General features: G+C 41.1%; 1 long non-coding RNA gene across 1 annotated transcript in view; it reads right to left on the bottom strand.

Annotated features, from left to right (window-relative positions):
* Window positions 1-705: 705 nt before the first annotated feature.
* The window catches only part of LOC124974756 (uncharacterized), a 45,262-nt gene continuing 31,914 nt past the window's right edge, over window positions 706-14,053 (bottom strand). The window contains exon 4 of the long non-coding RNA XR_007106812.1: window positions 706-824. This is a non-coding gene — a long non-coding RNA (uncharacterized LOC124974756). The remainder of the gene's footprint in view (window positions 825-14,053) is intronic.

The following is a 14,053-nucleotide window of genomic DNA, read 5'->3' as shown; positions in this document are numbered from 1 at the left end:
CTACATCTGCCCACCCCAGTCCTCCTGCAGTCACACAGGAGCCAGTCCACTTAAAATCAGCAGAGATGTTCCAAGGAACCCACAGAGGAGTGCAATCAAGGCTTGTGACATGCCACTGAGATTGGGTGATTGCTGTGTAGCAGCAGCTAACAGATAAACCTTGGTAGTTCAATGAAGAAATCTAGTCCTCCATTTAACAAACAAGAAAACTGTGTGTAACATACTCATTTAATGAAAGAGTCTTGGGAGCAATCCAGACTTAGCTTTGAGGGACCTTTGGCAAATTATTTTATCTAGGTGGACTGTAGTCTCATGGTCTGTTACTTGGGAAGAATATAAGTAGGAATTCACAGAGCTGTTACTAAGAGCAAACTAGTTTATACCAGCAAAATGTTTGATAGCATGCCTGTGTGTGAACTAAGGGTCAATAAATGATGTTTAATGTTTTTCACTAAAGGACGTGAACTTGCTGAGGTCAGGGACCCTACTGAACTGTTTATAGAATCTTAAGCAAAAAGTGTCTGCTACACAGTAGGTGTTTGATTGATATTGTTGATCCTGACTATTATCCCTCTGCAAAATCCACTGGTCATGATATCCCCATTCTCCATCTTCATGCTTACTCACCCAACATCACTTGCACTCTACCACCACCACCACCAGTCAAAAAAACAGCAGGATGGGCTTTTATTTCTTTCTTAAGCTTTTTGCTGTTCCCAGACCTGCTTGAGGCTTGGGCATAGCTGCCCTGGCCAGCATTCATTCCACCAGCACATGACTTTCCAGATATTCCCATGAGCCAGGCATCCTGTTGGGATCCAGACCTGCAGAAACAAACAAGGTTCACCATACCTTGCTCGAGGGTGGCCCACTGACCAAGCAGAACTCAGAGGAAGAAGTACAGACAGTTTGTAAGCAGGTGGTCCATCTGAAGGCTGAAGAGTGGAATCTCTGAATTTCTTCATCTATGGCAAACTTCAGGTCAATTTTCTTTTTTCACCCACAGGAAAAGATTAGCATGCCTTTTTGACAGTCACCCTATGCACAGACTAAGCTTTGAATATATGTTCTCTAAGTTGCTTTAAAATGTGATGCTCAGTGATTAAACCAAAAGCTGAAGAATGAGCCCTGGTGTAAGGTGTGAGCACATTCTTTAGAAGGAGGGGGCCCTTTCAAAACCAGCACCTGGGAGTGGTCAGTTGCATTTCCCCATCCGCAGTGCCTGGGCAAATGGGGAAATGGGTGCTTCTGCAGTGATTCTAGCTGAACTCTGATTGGTCACAGTTTTGGCAGTTTTGCTGAGTTTACCAAATGATACCTGTCACTCCATTGTGAGAATTTGCACCTGCCCTTAAAGAAATCAAAGATGCCAACTCCCCTCACCACCTTTGAATGTTCCTGATTCAGTTTTAATTATTAAAACCTCAGACTTAGATTGGCTTAGATTTTGCACAATTTGGTGGGCAGAGGGGTGTGTTTGCCAAGCAACCCACCAGCCTCACCATCACAGCTGCAGCTCTCCATAGACTCTCTGCTGCATAAATGCAAGGAATGTCACAAAAGGGTCACAGTAACCTCACCCCGTTGGTGAACTCTGATCCCTCCTGTTCTTTCCTATTCTTTCACATGAGATCCAATTTCTCCCTGACTCAAATATAAGGATACAGGGACAACTGTCTGACTTCTTAGACCCCTAGAGTCTCAGATGTAAAAATGTAAGCAAGAGAAGAACACACACACACACATCTGTGCTTGTGACAGACATCAATAATCAGTCACAGAACTTTCATTCTGTGCCTGAGAGCATCCTCCGCATTTGAGGCACTCAAGGTAACCATCCTTAATACACCTCAGTGGATTCCTTTGGCCTACTTGCCTTTCTGATCTAGAGCAGATCCCTTTTATCTAAATTAAAACAAATTCCAGAGAGGAAGAGAGGCCTGGCCATCTTCAAACAAAATGTGTTAGTCAGAGCTTAGGGCTCCTTATGTCCCTTGGTCTCTGGAAATCCTCTCCACCTCTCTAGATTAAATAGGCCTAAATAAATGTCCCAGGGGCCATCTTTCAACTCCCACCAGCATACCAGGTACAGTACACTGTTGCCATAATAATGCTGTATGACAAACCCTTCGAATAGTCACTACTTAATAGAAGCAGGTCTGCTATCAACCTGGGTTCAGTCGATGCAGACCTAGCTTGGTTGATGATCCTGTGTCTGCTGTGAGAGCATTTATTTTGGACTCTGTTCAGAATGCAAAGGGACTAGGTGAGCCATACTTTTCTCATGGTGGATTCGGGTAGCTCAGGAGGGGCTGCTGAGGGAGTCCAGTGGTAGGGCATGTGTGAGGCCCTGGATTTCTCCCCAGCTCTACCAAAAGAAAGAAAGAAAAGTTAAGGTAGCTTCAAACCAAGTCAAAGTCTGTGAGTGTCTTTAAGAATGCTCCTCATATTGGCCAACCCAATCCCAAAGTCAGTGGCCTGGGATAACTAATCTGGGGGTGAGGGGCAGTGAATATTTGCTGAATAATGAAAACTCCAAAAAAATGACCTTCAAAATTTTCAATAAACATTTTAATAAGTGTTAGGATAAACAGAAGCCTTTTTTGACTGTCAGGCTATATCTAGCTAGAGAAAGTTGATAAGTTGTTGAGCACCTGACAAAATCCCTGAGAAAACTAAGTCACCTATCATGCAAATGTCAGCTCACTGGTTCTATTGGTGATTCTTTTGCTTTAGAAAAAGTCTGACATGGGAGTTCTCATCCAATGAAAGATGGATTATAAACATATTAATGGCCAGTGAGCTCCTGAAGAGTTATCTTTGTGTCTTAATACTACTTCACCCCTCCTAATATTGTGAAAATATATGGTGCTTTTGAAAGAATGTATTGAACAAATTTTAAAAACTTGAAATATGCTAAGTGAAATAAGCCAAACCCAAAAAACCAAAGGCCCAAAGTTTTCTCTGATATCTTGAAGTTAATTCACAATAAGGAGGGGTAACTAGGGACAAATTGAGTTATTTTAGATCAGGTAGAGGGGAGTGAAGGGTGGGGAAGGGAGTTTGAGGGTAGGAAGGGGATAGTATAGTGAATCAGTCATTATTACCTCGTGGATATGTATGACTGCATGGTGGATTTGACCCTACAATATGTACAATCAGAAAATGAGAGATCCATTAATGCATGATCTATCAAAATATATAAGTGTATTCTACTGTCAAGTACAACTGATTAGAAGAAATAAAAAAAGAATAAGGGCATGGTGGGCACATGCCTGTAATCCCAGCAGTGGGGATGCTGAGGCAGGAGGATCACAAGTCCTAAGCCAGCCTCAGTAACTTAGCAAGGTCCTAAGCAACTCAGTGAGAGGCTGACTCTAAATAAAATATTGAAAAGGGCTGGGGATGTGGCTCAGTGGTTAAGTCTGGGTTCAATCCCCAGTACCAAAAATAAATAAATACATAAATAGTAAGTGTTTGGAGAGAAAGTAAGATTTGAAAACTAAAGACATCACTTACTGACCAGGGGACCAACTTCAGAATTCCCCTTCACAAGTCCAGGACTGCATGCCTACCTTGCCCAGGGCAGTGTATGCAAAGTGACCAACTTTAAGCTGTCAATACATTCTAGCTTATGTTTTTATTCAGACTTATATTATTGAATTTCACTACTTTAGTGGTTAGGAATGCTACACATCAAATACTTCTAATTCTCTGCTTTCCAGGAGCCTGGAAGAAATATATTTCTCTATGCATTTTATAGTTTGGCATGGCCATGTGACTTGTGCTGGCCAATGAAATATGAGAAGACGGAAAATGTGCCACTGTAAAACAGAAACTTTGAGAATCATGATATGAGATTTACCATGTTTATTGACTGCAAGGAAAGTAAATGCTCAGACAAACCCTATCAATCTGAATTTCCAAGAGAATTTAAGGAGCAGAAACCTCTCAGCCTACCCATATTGTGTAGACAGTGTGAAAGAGCAATCATTGCATTTTATGTTAAGCCACTGAGATTTGAGCTTGGTTGTTACAGCAGCAGAGCTTAGTCCATTCTGCCCAATTCACTTAGTGTTATTAAATGCAATCTCCATCCAAAATGTTATGGATAATCCTTTCAGAGAGATTTATGCTGCAAATAAAAGTTTCCCTTGGCCATATGCCCACACACCTCCCTCTTCCCCCTATAGGTACAGAGTAGTCCAAGAGCATAAATGACAAAAACTTGACCTGAAAGTCAAAGAATGGGTGTTCTGTTTCCAGGGTGGTCTTCCCTGACCTTTATGATTGGGACAAATCATTTTCCTTATGAGATCATCAGTGTGAGCCCAAGCAATGTCATGGTGACCTGAAGAGAAAGTTACAGAGGAAGAGTGTCACAAAAGGGACAGAAACTGAAGTTCAAGGTCTGGGAAGGAATAAAAATAATCTAAATTATATAATTAAACCCTTAGGGAAGGAAAGGAGAGAGTTGGTTCACAGCCAAGGGGGTCAATGACTTCTCCCATGTACTTTCTGTCCCTGTGCCTCTGTGCCCTGTTGCTCTGCAGGCTGCCTTGGTATCTCTCCCTGCACCCCAATGTTTTCCATGCAATATGTTCTCCCAGCCATGTGCTTTGGGCTTCAGGATCCCAGGACATGGTTTTCCAAAGAGTGTTTCAAAACCCGTCTTGGGTATGAATTAAAGATTCATTTTCTCAGTTTCCCCACACTGACCTCAGATTCCTGTAGCTCTGGCCTGGGGACTCTGCATTTTTCTGTGTTTACCAAGTGATCCCTAGCCGAATTTGCATTTGTGATCTAATAGAGAACTCTATGGAGCCTGGAAGAGGTGGTGTAGTGGTACCATGGGCAGCCACACCCATGGCAGAGTTGGAGCCAGGGAAACACAGAGACCCCAACATTGGGGCCAGGGGAAGGGATGATCGACTCCAGACCATGGTGGGAATGGATGAGCCCAGAAAATGTCCTTCTATGACTTGGAAACAACCCTAAAACTTCCTATATCTTAAAACAGAGTGGAAAAAAAATTATCTTCCTCTCCTTTAGAGCCATTAGCAGGTGCAAAGTTAAGGATCTGCATCATGGAGCAGAGTGTCAGTTCTCAAAAGCCCATGGTACCCAGGCACCCTTAGACATGTGGAGAACATCATTGTTTGACTAACAAGGCCCATTCTCAGCATCCTTCCTTTCCGTGACTGCAATGCCAGAGCATACCAAGGACATACACTTCCTCTCTCAGCCTCTAGTGTGCTCACAGTATCAAGACTGGATGCTTCTGTTTATCTTGGAAGAGTTCATTTGATTCATGGTGAACTTGCTATTATGGATACAGTAGACTGGGGGTTGAACAAGGACTGACTGATCTAGAATGGTCTTTGCTGGGACAACTGGGCTGTCCAGTGTGTCCCCAGCTGTCCTTGAGTAGCTCATATTAGCTCATAGGATAATGGGCCCAATGTCAGCAAAGGAATCAGACATCTCAGTGCTTCTTGAGTCTCAGCTTGCATGACCTCTGCTATGACCAAGCCTCAATCATAGTTGGAACCAAAAAGACTTTACTTAAATGGGAAGAGAAGAGTTTAGGATATAAAAGAAAAATCAGTCATATCAATCCATAGTGGATAAGTAAGAAGCCCTGCTGGCCGTCCTTGGAGAAGATGAGGCTATAGAAAGGTGGAGAGCTGTCCTCCAAGTAACCGTGAAGGTAGAGAGAGGGCTATGGCATGAAGACCTGAATTTTGAATTCTGATTCTGTCACACATTTTATGTGATCTTAGGGAAACACACCCCTTTCCTTTGGTGAGTCTCAATTTCTCTTCCTGGAAAATGGTGGAGACCCCATCGGATGTCAACCAGCAGAGGCCCACAGGCTGACTCTGGCCTGCACATTGTTTTTCCTTTTCTCTCTCCCAACTTTCTATTTTCACTTGAGCCAACATTTGAAATTTTGAATATTTCAGATAAAAATCTGAATCCCAGGCTTCATTCAAAAACTCCAGAAGAACCAGCACGCTGATGGCTTACATAGTGGGGTGTGACTCCTGGTTGGAGAATGCAACTCTGTCTTGTGGCTTACCATGATCTCACTCTCCATTTTTGTCCATCAAATACTGTGATTTTTCTTACATTTGTCAGATTCACATATTTATATTCACCTTTAATTACTGAAGACAGTGGATTTGAGGCACCCAAACCAAGTAATGCAATAGGTGGACTCAAGGACTACATGACATGTTCTCAGTTTCCTAAGTTTAGAACATCTCCCCTCAATCTCCCTTGAATTTAGGGCAGTGGATCTTATGCCTATGGGGACTCCAGCCCATTTGAAATTCTGATGACATCTATGAACACTTTGTACAGAAGAAATACTGATTTGAGCATATGTGTGTAGACATATGTGTGTAGACACCCACATGCACACACACAATGCCACATCATGCTTTGTGAAGCCTAATTAGCATAAAAGTTTCAGTTTGTCCTGTTGCCTAGGTGGACACCAAGTTCTCCATCAACATGTTCCCACACGGCCTGTTTAGACAACTCTGAGACCTATTCAGGGAACCCCAGAAAAGCATCTTCTCTGATGAGTTTCTTAAAGCTGAGGTCACTGTCTGGTTCTGGTTCCCTCCCCATTACCCATTCACTCTTTCCTAGCACAGAGAGAAATCTAAGCAGACCACAGCCAGAAGACTCACATGAAGAAAATTGCAGGGATCAGCAGGGCTGTAACCTTCCTGTGTAGGTAACGAATGGGATGCTGTGCTTGTGCCAGGCCCTGGAGGGAGGGAAGGAAGTGGAGAAGTGGGGAGGAGGAGAGTAGTGTGGGGTGGAGCTGGGAAACAGGGGTCAGCAGACTTGCTTCAGGCATCCACAGAATAGCTCCATCCACCCATTCCCAGAAAATGGGCACTGCTGCAGGACATGCACAGGGGAGCTGCTGGAGGTCAGCAGAGGTCAAAGTGTGCACACAGAAGCATGTGTTTGTGTGCTGGAATATGTCTGTGTCTACACCAGCCAAGGGCCAGGAGAACCCCTGAATAGAATTCCTTGCAGAGATTGGAAAGGACCCCCTGGACCAACCCCCAGTTCTTAAATGCATAAGGTACAACAACGTTTTCCTTTTTGCTTTCTCTGCATTACCAGAAGGCTGTATAGTTTGGCTTTTAGGTAGGGTTTTTGGAGCTAATCTTTTGAGTTCAGATTCTTCCTGTACTACTTAATAGCTGTGTAACTCTGCAAGGCCAAGCTGCCTCTAGGTGCTTAGGCTTCTCATTCCTAAAGAAAAAATGATGATAATAACTTCTTCATATGTTTGTAAAAGCAAAATATTTATAAATAAAATGCTGAGAGAAATAAGCACAAGCTCTAACTATTCCTCTGCAGACATACAGATGGAGAACCCTAGATGGGTGCATTAATTTTCATGACTATCTAATATTTTCCTTTTCTATAAATTACATCATTTAATGTTTCCCCCAAAGATCTGGAAAGACAAATGCACTTAATCCCCATTTGACAGATGAGAAAACTGAGGTTTGAGGGATTAGATGCCTTTCCCAGGGTTTTCCAGCTAAGGAGTGATGAAACCAGGTGGGTCCATCTTGCTCCAAAGCCCTAGCTCCTGGCTGGTGCACTCTAGTCTCCAATTTGCTCTTGTGTTCCAAACACTGAGATACGTGTTTGATGCAGAAGGGAACAAATGAATGGCCGGCTCCCTTCTCTCCATTTGACCTCATGTCCAAGCAAAGCCACACTCTTCTCTCAGCTGCCCATCTCTGTTCACATTCCTGCCCATCATGATATTACCCCATCAGTCTCCGTCTGCCCTCCCAACTATCATTCATCTCTCCTCCCAGCTTCCCTCTAAAGGAAGACCCTGAAAATTGCTCAGGTGCCAGAGGAAACTCATTCTTTCTGGTTTAATTCACCCTGTCTGACCTTAATTGCTTTGCCCTGCTATGGGAGACCTCCCATGGTGACAGCCCTGAAAATGGCTGGGGGTAGGAAAGGTGGAGGAGGAAGTCAGGGGGAACTCAGAGTGGAGGGGTGATTAGTCCAAAACCAAGCCCAAATGTTTTCCCTGATAAGTTGATAATGATATATAATGGGGGTGGGGACGGTGGAGGTGAGAGAAGAAGGGAGGAATTTTAGATTACTTAGAGGTAAATGAGAGGGAGGCAGGTATGAAAAATGGTGGAATGAGACAGACATCATTACCCTATGTACATGTATGATTACATGAATGGTATGAATCTACATCATGCACAACCATAGAAATGAAATGATGTACCCCAATTGTGTACAATGAATCAAAATGCAATCTGTAAAAATATAAAAATGATTAACAAAAAAAAAAGAAAAAGCACACTTCACCTCATGAGGGTGGGACAGAAGCAATGGTGACTCACAGTTAATAACAATAATGACCACATAGTAATTATAATGATAGAAGCTGAATTGTGGAACACTTATATTGCTGGGTCCTGCCTAAGGATGTCTGTGGCTGACAGTGTTGGATCTTTCCCACAGGAAAAGAAGTTAGATACTAAGAATACTTCCACCAGTCAGAGCTCCAGGTAGCACAGAATGGTCAAACTGACCCAGGTCCACAGCCAGGATTCAGCAATGCCAAATGAAGCAATGTCACTGACTTGCATAACATCCCTTTTCAGTTACCTGGCAACAAAACAAAAACCACCATCATCCAGGAGCAATATGATCAATATGAATATGATCAAATGATTATATTCTAGTCTCTCAAGTAGTATATGATCCTTTTCCACTGCCTCAGTCAATGTTGGGTCACTGTAACTCAATGCTTGAGGCTGATACCTTATAAGTAAAGAAGGTTATGATTGTGGTGACTGGAAGGCCCCACAGCATGCTCCTGGAGTTATAGAAAGCATCACCCAAATGAGTTACAACATGGCACAGAAGCAGAAAGGGATGTAACCATGGCAGAAGATTTAGAGAAGTGTCAGGTCCACTTATAAAAATCTTGGCACTGGACTTCCCAAAAAAGCAAGATGAAAAAAGTGATTTTGAGATAAAACTATTAAAACCTCTTGAAGAGCTAATCACATTCCACTGGGATCCAAATCTTAAAGGTTCCATCACCTCCAGCACCAATGTACTGGGGACCAAGCTTCACAATCCTTTGGGGCACAAACTCTACCCAACTGCAACATCTCTTGTGCTTTCCAACAGAAGTTTTAGAAGTAAAATCATTTCCAATCTTGCCCACTTCCACCATTGAACAAATTGAAACTCACATGTCAGGATGCTCCCAGAGTTCCTGAGAAGAGTGATCATGGTGGAACTCAAAGCCCAGTTTCAGGATTATACTATTAAGGTTGAACAAACACTTCCCATCAGGTGAGTTCCTGCTCAAAGCACAAAGTTGTGAAAGAGACTGTTTTTCACAGAGGTCTATGGAAATACTGCACAAGAAGAAAGCAGGTGACCACTGGCCATCTGGGCTAGCCTTAGCAGTCAGAGATTCATGTAACAACACCCAGGCTTTGCCCATGCCATTCCCAGAAAATGATTGCATTCTCTGGCTACCTTAGAAGAATTTCTATTTCTGAAAGGCCAAGTTTTCTCTTTTAAGAAGCAACCTTTGGAAGAATGCCAGGTCAATGAACTGGATATACCTTGCATATTTATAGCTCTAATCATTTTCAATGGGCAGCTTTACATACTCCATAGGTAGATATTTAAAACAACATCAATAAAACAGAAACTAGTTTCTCCTTTCTGTTACCTGCCCAAGCAGAAAGTGTCAATAATTTGTATATCAAATCACTTTCAAACAGAGGGGAGATTAGCATCTTCTTCATCCAGGACAGGCCTGGGTAACTCAGCCTCAAAATAGAAACTACAATAGGAAATCCTACCATCTATTGATCATGTGTATGCATCAGAAAGTTTTCTGAACAATACACATGCACTTCTTCTTTGATTTCTCACATAAATGTTATCAGGTAAGTACTCTTTTTCTACAGGTCTGACCTTTGGTCTTCAACCAGGAGCAATTTTGCTCCAGAAATATCTGGCCATATCTGGAGACATTTTAATTATCATAAATAGGGTAGAAATGAGAAGGTTCTGCTGTCACTCAGTAGGTGGAATCCAGCACAGGACAGTACTTAAGAACAAATGTGAATGTTGCCAAGGTTGAGAAACTCATTTTTGAAGAACAGAAAATGTGAAATGATATTCTATGAATTAAAAAGTACAAAATCCTCACTGTATCTCTTACACCCCACCCAAATGAAAATATAACAAAGTTTAACAGGAAAGTATTTCCAGCAATCCCTTACTCACTCTGTTAGATTAGTATATTATTGGTCCCTGAATCATATATAAAGGCATTTCAAAAAGGACAATTTTAAGTCCATCTACTTAATAAATTATGATGTGAAACCCTTAAAAAATTATGACACACCAAACCCAGCAAACAAATGAATACAACTTGAACAAGTAGAGTTTGCCTCAGAAGTCCAAGGATGGTTCAATGTCAAGAAATGTTAGGGAAGAATTATATAATCTAAACAGATGCAGACAGACCTTTGGAAAAAAAGTCCTCACTTTGCAAAGTTTTATAATATTAAGAATATTAAGGAATTCTTTAACATGTATCGAAAGCTTTTAGCAAAGATCAGTATAATGATAAAATTTAGAGTGATTTAAATTAATGAAACAAGAATATTCCCAACCACCAGTTTTAATTAGTATCAGAACTCTTGTCTAAAACAAGAAGAGAAAAAGCTGTATGAATTATGAATTATAAGAATTGGAATTTAGTTAGTTTTGTGTTATGTGACCAAAAGAAAGACAACAACAACTTAGAGGAGGAAAATGTTATTTGGCTCAGAGTTTCAGAGGTTCAGCCCAGTTCAGAGGTTCGACTCTATATCTCTGGGCCTAAGGTGAAGTAGAAGGTCATGGCAGAAGGGTGTGGCATAGGAAAGCAGGTAAGGACATGACAATCAGGAAGTAGAGACAGCTCTACTCACCACGGACAAAATATAAACCCCAATGTCAAACTCCCAGTGACCCACCCTACCTGCCTACAGTTACCACCCACTTAATCCCTATCAGGGGATTAATGCACCAATTAGGTAACAACTCTCATAACCAAATCATTTCACTTCTAATATTTCATTGTCTCACATATAAGATTTTAGAGGACATCTTATGTCTAAATCATGATAATTGCATATGAAGAAAATGCAAACAAAGTCAAAGATAAACTATAAATTCAAAGAGATTGCTAGGTTTTATAATAAGATTAGCATATGAAAATCAGCAATAGCTTATTAGAAATTAAAAATAAAATAACCCATTTAGTATAACAAGGAATTGCAAGATCCTCAATTTTAATTTTTAAAAATTTTAATTTTTAAAAAATACAATACCTTTAGAAATTTAAAACATTAAAAATAAGTTTAAGAACATATTAGTAAATATAGATGTATATAAAATATTCATAAGTGTTATGATCAATATAATATCAATACTTCCAAATTAACCATAAATCCAGACAATTTCCATAGAGCTTTTAATGGAAATATTCAGGTGATTACTATCATTTGTATATAACAGAATAGGGTCAAAAGATCTGTAATAAGTTTGAAGCAAAGAAAAAGAAGGGAAGAAGTGCCCTGTGAGATATAAGATTTTAAAAATTATGTTATTTCAAACAAATTAATATTTTCATAAAAGTGGATGGAGAGGGCCTGGGGAGATACCTTGCAAGCACAAGGCCCTGAGTTTGATCGCCAGCACTGCAAAAAAAAAAAAAGTGGATGGAGAGAGATTGATAGCTATCACTAAAATGGCTCTATACCTGTATTTTGCACATGTGAACGTGATATATGATTAAAAAAAGTCATAGTTAATAGATTGTGCTGGCAACAAAAAGAAGACAACTACTTCCTTATCTCACGGAACAAATAAAAATCAATACCAGACATTTTTAAAGGTCCTATACACTAATGATTTTAGGAGAAAATGCAAAAGGAAACCTTTAAGATCTCCACATAAGATAAGATCTATTTGAGAAGACTCCAGGAATGCAACCACAAAGGAATTTTTCTACTTTAAAATCAAAATTTCAGTTTAAAAAAGACTGGGAGAAGGAATCGACAATTCATAAAATTATCTAATGGTTGGCTTCCTGAATTAATTAATTAATTAATTAATTATCTCTTACAAATTCACAAGAAATTGTTTTAAAGAGTTAATAGAAAAAAACTAACTAGTTCAGGATATGAATATACTAACAGAGACACCTGAATGGTCAGTAAGAAAACAGGAAGAAATGTTTCAGCTTTTTGCTAATCAAGGAAGTGAATCTCAAACTCACACTAAGACAGCAACTTTGCATACCAATCAGTCTGACAGAAAAATTTTAAATTTACCTGAAGTCAGTATTGTCGAGAATGTCGAAGGATGGGAAAATCATATGCTGGTCTCTGATGATGTAGGAATTGGGGCTATGGGGAGAAGGGGACCATGAGGGGCAATGGGGACCTTGTGGTAAGGGAGACTGAGTCCAGGAAGCAATTCCAGGGCTCAGGGGTGAAAAAAACTGAGAATTGCACTGAAGCAGCAGAGACCCAACATGGTGGTGCTGGGGACCTGATCCAGGGCCTCATAAATGTGAGAAAAGAACATGCCACTGAGCTACAGCTGCAGCCCAGAAATACAACTTTGAAAACCAGGTGAGACTTTGGACAAGGAACATGACTGAGTGACCTAAGTAGACCAAAGACCTGAGGACATGGAACCTTTTCTTGATCCAGGTATTTAAAATGCTAGCTGGAAACTTCATGTCATCCTGTGATGGGTCAACTCGGTAACTGCAAGAATTTGCTAGCAACTTTGCTGCATGGGATATCATTTGATTTTGTTTGAGAGAAGGATCAGGTCTATGTGTAAGAACCTGAGGTAGGAGGATATATGGGTCTACTTTTTATTGCCAATAACATAAAACTAGAGAGTGAGCAAGTTGTAAAGAAAAGGGGTTTCATTTGGCTCATGCTCTGGAGGCCTGAGTTGAAAGTCCCACTTCGGGTGAGAGTCTCACGGCAGTGCTTGACAGAACATGGCAATAGGTGGGGGACATGCAAATGTATCTGGTCTCTCTTTTCTTCTAAAGCCATCAGGATTCAACCATGGGGATCCACCCTGACAATCTTATTTAAACTTAATCACCTGCAAAGGCCCCACCCCTGAGCACTCACTGTGGTTGGATTAGGTTGTCACCCTCTTAATTCCTCACAAAGGGGATAAAATGTCCATATGTGAGGGCTTGGGGACACTCAGTCCATATCCAACCCCCAGCAGGGGCATTATGTACACCACAGACACCTCCACATAGATGAAACTCATCCACGGGACTCTAGGGGAATGTGGGCTGAACACCAGGTCTTCTTCATTTCTTCCTTATACTCCCTCTGCTGGAGCAAAGATCAAGCCATGTGCAATGGTTGAGATTCTATTTCCCCAGCCTCAGAGTCTAGACCTGGTGACATAAGGCCTGCCCTTGGCAGGACTGAAGTCCTGCCAATGCTCATGGGCCTCCTGCTTCAGCACCTGGCCAACTGTAATATTTAAGAACATCATCTTGATGTCTTCCCCTCAGCATTCCAGACATTTCCCATCCAACCCTGCTACATATTGGAATCAGTCATTTATCACATTTCTTCTGACCCTCGTGCTAAACACTGTGCCAACCAAAACAAAATAGAGTGCGGCCCAATTTCAATGGCCTAATTTTGAAACTGAAATCCCAGGGACCTTGTTAGAGCACTTCTCTCCTGGTGTTTCTCATAGGCTATTATGCTAATAAACTTTATTATCTGCTCCATAAGCACTGGCAGTTACACAGATCAGTGGCCATTGCCGAAGAAGAGCATAATGATAGGAGAGCAAGGTAAACATAATAAAGCATTCTTTGTTCTCCTGGTATATTAAGATAATGGGCGACTTCTTATTGTTTATTGTCCACATAAAGAGCTTGATGTGATCCGAGCCCTCT

The sequence above is a fragment of the Sciurus carolinensis genome, unplaced genomic scaffold (assembly GCF_902686445.1).
Source record: "Sciurus carolinensis unplaced genomic scaffold, mSciCar1.2, whole genome shotgun sequence".
NCBI classification, from domain to species: Eukaryota; Metazoa; Chordata; class Mammalia; order Rodentia; family Sciuridae; genus Sciurus; species Sciurus carolinensis.
The sequence above is the reverse complement of the archived record's forward strand: the minus strand, read 5'-3'. Positions and strand labels throughout refer to the sequence as shown.